Consider the following 11132-nt stretch of genomic DNA (forward strand, 5'->3'; position numbering starts at 1 on the left):
CAGGGTAAGGAATATTTAATTACCTCACAGAATGATAATCACCAATCAGATGAATAATAACCAATTCAGTTTCCCGGTAGCTGCTAGCTTGCTGAGAGGACGGGTGCATGGAGGTTTCATATTTACATACAGCCTCTAGCTTCCACTCCTCCTTACTTCCATTGCGTGGTGGATGAACATCAGAAACATTCCTGTATCGCAAGTCTTCTTCCCATGTTCGCTGTGCTGTGAATGTTCCGGTCCTTCTCGGCTGCATGGGGAGTGACAGTTTGACATCGCAGACAGGAAGGGTGATACCGTTCATGGTTTGTGTGTGTTCGACACGTCTGTCAGATCAGAGTTTACCAGACCACTTTGTCTCAGGGCTAGGCCCATTGTGATCCACTAGATGGCAACAGAGATAATTCTGAGTGTGTTGTGCTCACTGACTGTTGCCTGATGGAGAATGCACACTAATGTACAGTCACAGTGCCAGGGAGGTTAGCTTTCTTTGTGCCAGTAGCTCTAGGATATTGATAGGCCAACGTGGTGGTAAGGTTTAGGGTAAAGGTTGGGGCGAGTGAACTACTGCAGGCCATCGATGTTTACTGAATGGGACGTGTGTTACAAAATAGTGTTCTTGATTGTTTACAAACCTTACACCCCTGTGTCCTGAGGCATACTTTCTCTATCTCTGTCCTGAACACACAGGCACACACACGCAAACACACACGGCGCCCGTTGTCACGGCAACACCTGCCCACTGGAACGTTGGACACCTGCTTGTTGGCATGGCGACATCTGTGCCTTTGGGACGGGCAAGGGGGCATCTGTTCAGCAAAAAGAGAAGCGAGACAGACAGAGAGAGAGAGAGAGAGAGGTGAGCGGGTTGCCCTTGGCAACGGGGTTCTGAGCGGGTCTTGGCACGGGCATGCGGCGCCCCGGGTGGGGTGGCAGCGGGGCTCTCTCAGTGAGAGGCTGGGAAGCTGTGCCCTCCTGCTCCCCCCTTTCAGAGAAACACATGACAAGGTTCACGTCCACATAAACAAGCCTTTCTGCTCCGTTCCGCTGTTCTGGGCTCGATGATGATCGCTGAGAGGAGCGCGGAGGCCTTCCTGACAGGCAGAACCTTCCGGTGGCTTCGCCTCGCAGGTGGGTCGTACAGGTAGGAGAGCACATGAGGAGATGCGGCAACACTCGCTCGCAGGCCTTTATAACGACACGCCGATGCTTGAGCGAGGAAGGGCATGTTTCTGTGGTTCAGGTTTTTCAGAAGTCCTGCCGCGACGGTTTCCTCAGAGAAGCTCTCCGTCTAACTGAATGTCCTTTCCACTCAAATGACATGGAGGAGAGAGGTACAGAGCACAAGTCCTGGCAGTTTGGTGTTTACAGTAGAAACACTTTAAAGTTTAAAGAGGTGAAGAGTTTGTTTGTCCATTAATCTGTGTCTGCATTGAACCTGTGCTCTTCATTATTGATAAAGTTCAAATCATTATCTCTGTTGTGGCGTACCGCTCTGGCACACCCCAGATACTAACAGGGATTTATAAATCTATATGACTGCATATATTCATAAAATCAATGCCTCTGAAACATGACTGACATGTGGGTACTTTATCGATCAGTGTTTCTGCCCAAACCTAAGGAACCTCTAAAAAATGATGCAAAAAATAGATAAACATGGAGAATCGATAAATATGTAGCACTTATTTATGACCTCATATTGTATGTATGTGTCTCCATCATTATGTGGTTTGGAGATACATGGAATTAATAATTGGAGTTTCATTTTTCGAGGGGTCTGTGTGGACTTTTGATGCTGTTGAGATGGAGTTGGAAAAATAGTGCTTTACTTCACCTTCGGAGAAGTTGCTGCTCATACAGAAAGGTGAAGACATGAACTGTTTACCATAGTTCCTAGGTGTTATTAAACTGCTCTTTTTAAATATTCCATGTAAATCACTTAATACGGAGACTTGGTAGGGGAGGTGTGTCCCAAAGAGCATTCCTCTTTTTCAACCTTCGCTAAACGCTTAAGCAGCATTTTATTCTCATTTTGTTTTCACAGGAATACATTTTCTCAGAGTCAGTTTAATATCTTTTTGGTTTTCCGTGCCAAAGTGATGGATTGGTCTGATTTGAGATCCTAGCGTTGACAAGGGCTGAGGGGAAGATGAGGACCCCCCCCCCCCCCGGGTGGCGTTAGTCCAACAGCTCAGACCTCTCCAGGGAGGACTATAAATCTTGTGAATGCATATTAAACACTGACACAATGCACACTGTAGCTTGAAGGTTAACCTGCTTTTTGATTGAATTTGTTATTCAAATAATACCGCAAAAATCTGGTGCTGCACCTCGTCTTTGTCCCCTGCAGTGGCACAAGGTTCAGTGACTCTCAGGGTGAAGGGGAAAGAATACAGTGTATGAACGTCCAGACTCATACAGCCCTGGCGTAATAGCCTTTTTCTCAACACACTGTTGTCTGTCCTTCCCAAACAAATGAATGATAACCTGTGATTCACAGAGAGACACACACAAAAGAAAAAACCCAGATGATTTGATTCTTTACTGACAAAACTGTTAATAAGCCCTAATAAAGCCCTACTAAATCATTACTCTTTATTGGAGAGAGCAGGAACCCAAAACGAAGGCCTCCCTCTGTGTCCTACCCTGAATGTCATCTTCAAACAGGCTGAGTGGCAGCCTCCTGCCAGGCTGCAGAATGGATGGAGGGAAGAGAGAGAGAGAGAACTGGAGAGAATAGAGGGAGATTCCGAGTGTTTCATGCAGTGCCAGACCCAATGCAAGACTTATAATTGCCCATTGTGGAGCTGAGATACTGCATATGATAATGTATAGAACCGCTGAACTCCCATCAAAGGAAAGCAACAACAAACAGTAGCATCCACTTTAGAACCAAGAGTTCATTTGAAGACCACAGAACAGGCCCCGATCACAGGGATTCATTATGAATGACTTGATGAGGGTCGGTGGTTGGCTGCCGGGACTGTGTGTATCTGTTTGTGTGTGTGTGTGTGTGTATGTGTGTGTGTGTTTGCATGTGTGTGTGCACGTGAGCTTGCGAAAACCTTGCAAAGAGATACAGAGATCTGAGAAAGCAAAATACACTGGGTGAATAAACTGTGGTTGGATGTCACCTTCAGAGATCTGTCAAATGTTTTGATGCCTAATTGCAGAAAGTATTTGGGTTCCCATGGGTAAGGTTGGCCTTTCGAAGTGCATCTGTAACAAATATAGTAACTATGGCGATAATAGATGAAAAAAAAGAAGAAAAAAGAGCATGAAGCTGTTCACTTGAGCTGAGTTCACACCTCATTATCAAGTGCAGGCCTCTTTGGATGAATGTGACATCGGAGGGGAAAGATGAAGAGAGGAGGGTGAGGAGAGGAGGATGAGGGAAGTGTCATGGAGTTGTGACTGGGAACAGGAATCACGTGGTCTGAAAGAGCCTTTGTTGGAGCAGGAATCAATACACTTATGGTGTCCTCACATCAGAGAGTGTTGAGAAACTGAAATTAATTTTGTTCCCAGACACAACAACTTCACAGTGAAATGTAGATACTTAGAATTCTCCTGAGTTGTTAACATGAATCCTGTAGAGGAGGAGGGGGAGGGGGAAGGACCTGAATCAAAGAATATAAAGAAGGAGGGAGGGAGGGAGGGGCTGTTGGAGATGGGAGGGGCAATACACTAAGAAATTCAAAAGTACGTTGGCTTGAGCATGTCTAATTAGTGTATGAATAAAAAACGTTTGTCCTGTGGGTCCAAAGCATTAACATGACTTAATTAGTTTGTCTGGCTAGTGCCTGACAAGACAAAATATGTTCAACAGTGTATCAACTGCGTATGGCTTTGTGATCCACAACAATCTTAATAACACTTAAAAACTGGTAATCGTTATCAGAATGCAAGTAGGTGTGAAAATTGTTCTGGGCAGGATTACAAGACAGAAAGAGGGCAAGAGAATTAAAGATATATATATATATATATATATATAGACAGAGAGAGAGAGAGAGAGAGAGAGAGAGAGAGAGAGAGAGAGGAGAGAGAGAGAGAGAGAGAGAGAGAGAGAGAGAGAGAGAGAGAGAGAGAGAGAGACAGAGAGAGAGACAGAGAGAGAGAGAGACAGAGAGAGAGAGAGAGAGAGAGAGAGAGAGAGAGAGAGAGAGAGAGAGAGAGAGAGAGAGAGACAGAGAGAGAGAGAGAGAGAGAGAGAGAGAGAGAGAGAGAGAGAGAGAGCAAACGTCAATCAATTATCACAATTAGCAGCTAGCCTTGTGCTAATCAACTGTCCCTTGTCTCCTGCAGACCCATCTTAATTGCTTTGTTAGCTTGTTAGCATCTTCTCAGTGGTGTTTATTAGCGGAGTAGCTTTTAATGTAGGGTCCTCTATTGGCTCTGTCCCTGGAAAAGAGCCATACATGCATAGCAAGGGAACCTAATTACTCAATCAAGAACAGCTCATTATGTCAATATTTCTCATTTACGGTTAAGATATATATTATCTCTGGAGATTATTTGACACTATTTAATGATATATACATACATCATTGTGGTTTGATAACCTGACACATATTTGTGCCAAATATTTTGTTGTAATATTTGGCACTGAAGATAACTAAATGTTGGTATTCTCATCACCTATCTGGATCTGCCCTTTATTAAATATGTATCAAAAAATACAGAAGCACTGTCTCTCTGTCTCTCTCTCTCTCTCTCTCTCTCTCTCTCTCTCTCTCTCTCTCTCTCTCTCTCTCTCTCTCTGTCTCTCTCTCTCTCTCTCTCTCTCTCTCTCTCTGTCTCTCTCTCTCTCTCTCTCTCTCTCTCTCTCCCTGTGTCTTGCCTTCCTTTGAGTGTGTTGAGAGTCTGTTGTGTTCGGTTATAGCTAAAAACTCTATCCTGATCCAGCTCTTGAAAAGTGCGTTAAATGTCCCCGGCTATGCAGCACCTGCATGCAGAGCCTTTTAACACAGCGCACTACAGTCATGAAAAGGCATTATTCCCCTTGTTGTCACAGACTTACAGACCGCTTTTGGATTGACAGATCGACAGAGCCGTAGAACATTCTCCTCTCCTGGTGCTAAAGGTTCCAACTGTTCTTTAAACCAGGGAGCTGAGAGTAGTCATGAGTGTAATAGCCTCTCTTAGCTCGGTGAGAGAGGAGCTGGAAGTGTGAATGTGAAGCAGACGTTCTTTAGAAGAAGACATACCGTCCGCAGGTTAAAATAGTCTAAATGTCCCTGGTCTAAGAAGGAGAACGGGAGAAGGGGAAAGAGGACACAAATGGAACAATGACGAGTCTATGAAAGAGGGAGAGAGAGAGAAAGACTGAGAGAAAGAGACAGTGACAGGTGGACAGCAAAATGCTTCATCAAAAAGGTGAAAAGAGGAGTGCTGAATGAGGGTGTTGAAAAAGCAGAGTACAGAGTAAAAAGAAGAAAGGCTAATTGTGAAGAATAAAAGAGACATGATCAAAAGCAAGAGAGAAAGAGAGAGGGGGAAGGGAGTGAAAGGGTAGGATGTTCCATTGATCGTGGTCCTGAGGTGGGCTGAGGCAATGGTCTTATTGATTACCTCAAGGCCAAGGTTAGGATGAGACTTACACCCAAGAACCTGACCTTTGGCCCCTGACCTTGCCACCTTGACCTTGGCCTAAAGCCAGCACACTGACCTCTCACCCCCATTGCCTGACCCTGGTGCCCCATGTGAGATCTGTGTTGGATATGTGCAGATGTATGTGAACGAGTGGGATGTGTGTGGGTTTGAGCTAGCCACCACCCCCATACACACACACACACACATGTTCCCCCAAGCACAGAGTTATTCTCATGTGTGTAGAATACAGGCGGTTGAGGTTAATACAAGTCAACTTGACTTCAGAAGAACCACCTATCCCTAGGCCTGGACAGAAAGAGAGACAGAGACAGAGAAAGAAGGAAATAGAGTGAGTGAGAGAGAGAGAGAGAGAGAGAGAGAGAGAGAGAGAGAGAGAGAGAGAGAGAGAGAGAGAGAGAGAGAGAGAGAGAGAGAGAGAAAGAGAGAGAGAGAGAGAGAGAGAGAGAGAGGGGGAGGGAGGGGGAGGGAGGGGGAGGGAAAGTAATAGAGAGGTGTTTTCCAACACACACAAGAGTGTTGTAGGCTGCTCACTGCTGTGTGGTATTGATCTGCTGATTTAATTACATGAGGAGGCCCACTCACACACACATTCAGACACACACTCACTCTCACACACACACACAAACACACACACACACACAGCAGGTGATGGATCACAACATTAGCCAACTGTGACATGTGTGTTGCTCAGTTTGCTGTAATAAACCACAGCGCAACACAACATGCTATTAAACACCGCTTTGTGTACAACGTGCATGCGAATATCAACACAGATAGACACGAAAGCAGGCAAGCAATGAGACAGACAGGCAAGCAGTGCGACAGGCAGGTTGACAGGCAGACAGGCAGGCAGACTGGCAGTGAGCTGCAAAACAGGATTATTAATCAGCATCATTACAGTAATCTCATTTAGACTCAGCCACCAGCCCCACACTCGTCCTGGTGGTCAGACCACAGCCTGGTCCAGACAACATCAATAGGTCATCAGACAGGGTCAGAGAGGAAGGGTCACGGCCATGTGTGTGTGTGTGTGTGCTTGTGTGTGTAAATGGATGCAAACATCGGAAACAAAGGCGTACAAAGACGTGTGTGTGTGTGAGGGAGAGAGAAATATGTGTACTACAGCATATTTGTGGGTTTGTGTGTGTGTGCCTTAGTGTTACAGTATGCACTACGGAGTACTTTGTATGGAGGATTTATGCTGACACCAAAAACGACCCCCTCCCTGCTCTGTAACCCCCCCCACCACCACCTCCCACTACCTCCCACCTGCCCCCCACTCCGATCTCAAACATCGATATTTCACTTTAACAGATAATTCATTTTCCCCTGCAGAATGGCAATTCTGACTATAGGAGAGACCACCTGAGCCTGCCCTAAGCCAATGGTGGAAGATTTAAGAGTGGATCAATCGATGAAAAAGAGACGTCCTGAGCTTCGGCACACAGACCCTGACTGCATGAGACTCAGCGAAAACCTCAACTGTAGATCCTGAATGCTGCTCCAGGGTTGTTGTTTTGAACTGTCTCAGAGCTGATGTTTTGAAATATTCTGCTGTCAAATGTTCTAGAAACACTTTTCGATTTAGAAATGGCGAAGTAAATATTTCTCGGGGAAACCCGCCCAAAATCGGTTGTTTGAAATTGAAACGAGCGGTAGATGTTGATTGCTCAATGAAACATTCTTCTGAATGGTTGTTCTTTCTGACAGCGGCTTTGTCAGGTGAACCATTTATTACGGAAGTCATTTGAAATATGAACATTTTAAATTGCAGGCAAAAGTCAAACCTTGGTTGGATAGTTTTAAGTTTCACCTGGCACAATAATGCTAATAACGGTCTCAAAAGGAATTACAGTACTTTTAGATAAAATGAACATCCCTTATTTACCCAGGAGTCTGTCTCCAACCAGCATGTCAGACTTCAAGCAAATGCAACACTTGAATAAATTTCAAGTTCACGTGCCAGTTTGTACTCATAAGGACTCCACTCCTCAGTTGGTTAAATTGAATGAGTAAACTAAATCAAGCAGACCCCCAGCATTTCACGATCATTTTCCCAGTTGTGTCTGATCCATGCCTTATGTTGTCCCAGAGTGTCCAAGCCTCCAGACTACATCCTCTCTGTTTCTGTACTGACTGGTTTATGGCCTTCATCAACCTGCTGGAGCAGGGAACAAAGACGTCTGTGTTCAAACAGCCATTACTCTCTCATCTTCCCCAACATCGGACCAGGCCTAATTGGATTTAAATGAACTCCCAAATTTCCCTTTGTTACTGCAAATAACACGCAAGGCTTTTTAATTAAGATCCGATACCGGCCTGCACAGTAAGGCCCACAGTCGCTTTCATCCTCCACTCTTCAAACAGCAACTGGAGAGTGAGCCGGGGAGTGGTGGAGCCGTCATGGAGGATGGTTTGGGTCGGCCCACTGTCTGGCCCAGCAGGGGGTGGCCCAGGAGAGCTGGATTGGGTTATTATGATCCTAGTTCTCATCTGATAGATCCAGTTTGTTTTCAGAGGAGTTGTGGAGATGAGTCGTGTTTGACGGTTTCATGTCTTCTGAGAGCTCAATAATCTCAATAATCAGAGGAAGGCAGAGAGCTGTCTTGGGTAGAGTGGTAAAGTGGTTTGGACAGTAACGGAGAGAGAGAGAGGTAAGGTAGGAGCGCAATGAAGGAGAGAGAGGGGGGGGCAGATAGATTGGATCCCCAGGTTTCCCCACAGTCTTCAAGTAACACTCGAGTAGCACAGGATTAGAAAAGACACAAACATGAAATGAATCAATGCGTGACTGACTGTGTGTGTTTGCACACAAGTGTCATGTCCATACATGAATAAGCAAACAGTATACGTGTGTCATAGATATTAGTATTCGCAGAGGAGAGAGAGAAGTATTAATTACTGTATCAGCAAGAGAGAAACAGAGAGAGAGAGAGCGAGAGAGAGAGAGAGAGAGAGAGAGAGAGAGAGAGAGAGAGAGAGAGAGAGAGAGAGAGAGAAAGAGAGAGAGAGAGAGGGAGAGGGAGAGAGAGAGAGAAAGAGAGAGAAAAAGAGAGAAAGAGAGAGAGAGAGTCCCCAAATCCCCACTCACTCTCAGTGTCTGGGGAGAGGTAATCATTTATAGTTTCCAGTCATTAAGGAGGACCCTGAAAATCCCTCAGCAGAGAAAGAAAGACTAATGACCATTAGCATTCCCATGTATTATTGTCACATAATTTCTTAAAAAACATACCCACTGCAATTAGATACCCGCTGCAATTAGAAATGTTTATTCTCTCTGATCCTCTCATCGTTCAATGAATAAAGTTCTGAAATCACGGAAGAAAAGGTGAGACATTAAAATCACTCTCTGATAGCTGAACATTTTGTCTCGAAAAAGTGAATTTGTTCCGGTCCCATTTACCTGGAGAGATGAACAGGCACGTTCTTACTGTACTGGAGGTAATAACTTCTGAGAGGGATAGACACTCATGCATCACTCTCCTAATGTGTGATTTTCCTTTCATTATAACGAGGGAGAGATAACAGTGGAACCTAAAATACTCTACCGCAGCTGAACAGGCAGTTTGTTCAATGGAGTCTACAACTCATTAGTTCAAGCAAATTCCTGCCCGTTTTATATTCAAGGCTACATTAACATCCGGACTGCAAAAACGATCTCACACAAGACCCCATATCCTTGGACCAAGGCTGGTGATCCAACTGGGTGTGTGTTGTGTGTGTGTGTGTGTTTGTGTGCATGGGCATGTTAGTGTGTGTATAATCTATGGAAGGTCAATGCATGAAATGAACAGAGCAGTGTACCATATTTGATTGCGAGGTTTTCTGTACAGCATGTGGAACATTTATTAGTGGACCCCTATTAGACAAGTCCACAGAGTCCGGGGCTGTTGGGCATGTCTGTGGTCGCTCTCCTGGTGGTTTTAATGACTGTGCCTTGCAAGTGTTTCTGCAGAGTGTGGTGGACGGCGAAACTGAGCAGTTGCATCTGGTTTGTGAGTGAATTAATCATGATGATTAATTGGCCTTCAAGTTAAATATCCACAGAGTGATGTCAGGCTGCCAGCCATCAGGTCTAAATTGACAGCACTTTAAGGAGAGGCAGATTGATTTACACAGGGAAACCCTAATGAATACCCCTCCAATAAGGAGGAGGGGAAGGAAAGTAAACAAGTCTTTTTTTCTTTTCTTCCACTTTAGTGTTCTCCTTCTGTTCCTTTGGCTTTATCGTGTTCTCTCCCTCTCCCTCTCCCTCTCCCTCTCCCTCTCCCTCTCCCTCTCCCTCTCCCTCTCCCTCTCCCTCTCCCTCTCCCTCTCCCTCTCCCTCTCCCTCTCTCCGTATTGAACTGTTTGTCTCTGTCTGTGACTTGGTCTCTCAGTTACTGTGTTGCTGTATTGATCAGTCTTTACCTTGGTGTCTCTGCTCCATGATTACAGAGAGCTACAGAGAAAGGGGGAGGAAGAGGACAGGAGAAGAGGAATTGTACGCAGGAGAAATAAGTCATTGAAAAGGGATGTCCACGGATAGGATCGGACCAATTCATGCACATCCATCCACTTGCCTCTTCATGTTTTTACTTCTTAGTTTCTCCTTTCTCTCTCCCTCAGTTTCTTCCATCTCCCTTTCCCCTCATCCCTGCTTTATCACCACACACGCGCTGATGAGGTGTGACTGTGCATCTAAATATCACTTCCTGGTTGCTACTTGAAGGTGTGCGTTTCCATAGTTTTGCTGGAGCAGCCATTTGGAGCACCAATTTCCTGTTTCAGGTCACTGACATATCCTTGAGGAGGTCGACCAATCAAAACACAGGAGACACACTTCATTGAAGACACTGGGAGTGTGTGGAGTGTGGGTGCATGTCAGTTGCCGTAGGGATATCCTATGTTGGTGTTAACTATGTGATGTGTCAGAGATTCGTTCATTGCAACTAGGAAATAGTCCATGCTAGCAGTCAATGGAATTATGTCCATTGATATTCCTAATGACCAATTAGTGATTTGCTACCATGACAGCCAGAATGGACGGCCTGCAAATGCAATTTCTTGAATAAAACATACCCAAAATAGGCATCAAAAGCTTCATTTTTTGATTCACAATAATCTAGGGCTTGGTCATGTTCCTGTCTTACAGTCTCTACTGTTGAAGGGTCAAGGCTGGTCACACCCACTACTCCACGAGAGTTATTCGTTTTTTTTGATGTTCAATGCTATCTGCTTCCCTGCTTCCCCCTGGCCTACACGCCCCCCCCCCCCCCCCGCCCCCCTAACCCGGCCCTGTCTGATGTGCTCCGCTGCTCATTAGCCCTGCTTCTCCACCTTCACATCAGCATGGGAGTCATGGTCAGATGGCTTTGTGTTGTGAGGGTGAAAAACAATATCAACAACAACAAAAACAACAGCAGCCTTTGGTCCAGGCAGGAGAGGTGGAGAGGAGGAGAGAGAGAGAGAAGAGGAGAGGAACAGAGAGGAGGAGAGGTCTTTGATAGATGAGATCAAAGAGGAGAGGTATGGGG

The sequence above is a fragment of the Hypomesus nipponensis genome, chromosome 23 (assembly GCF_054491055.1).
Source record: "Hypomesus nipponensis isolate SF chromosome 23, ASM5449105v1, whole genome shotgun sequence".
NCBI classification, from domain to species: Eukaryota; Metazoa; Chordata; class Actinopteri; order Osmeriformes; family Osmeridae; genus Hypomesus; species Hypomesus nipponensis.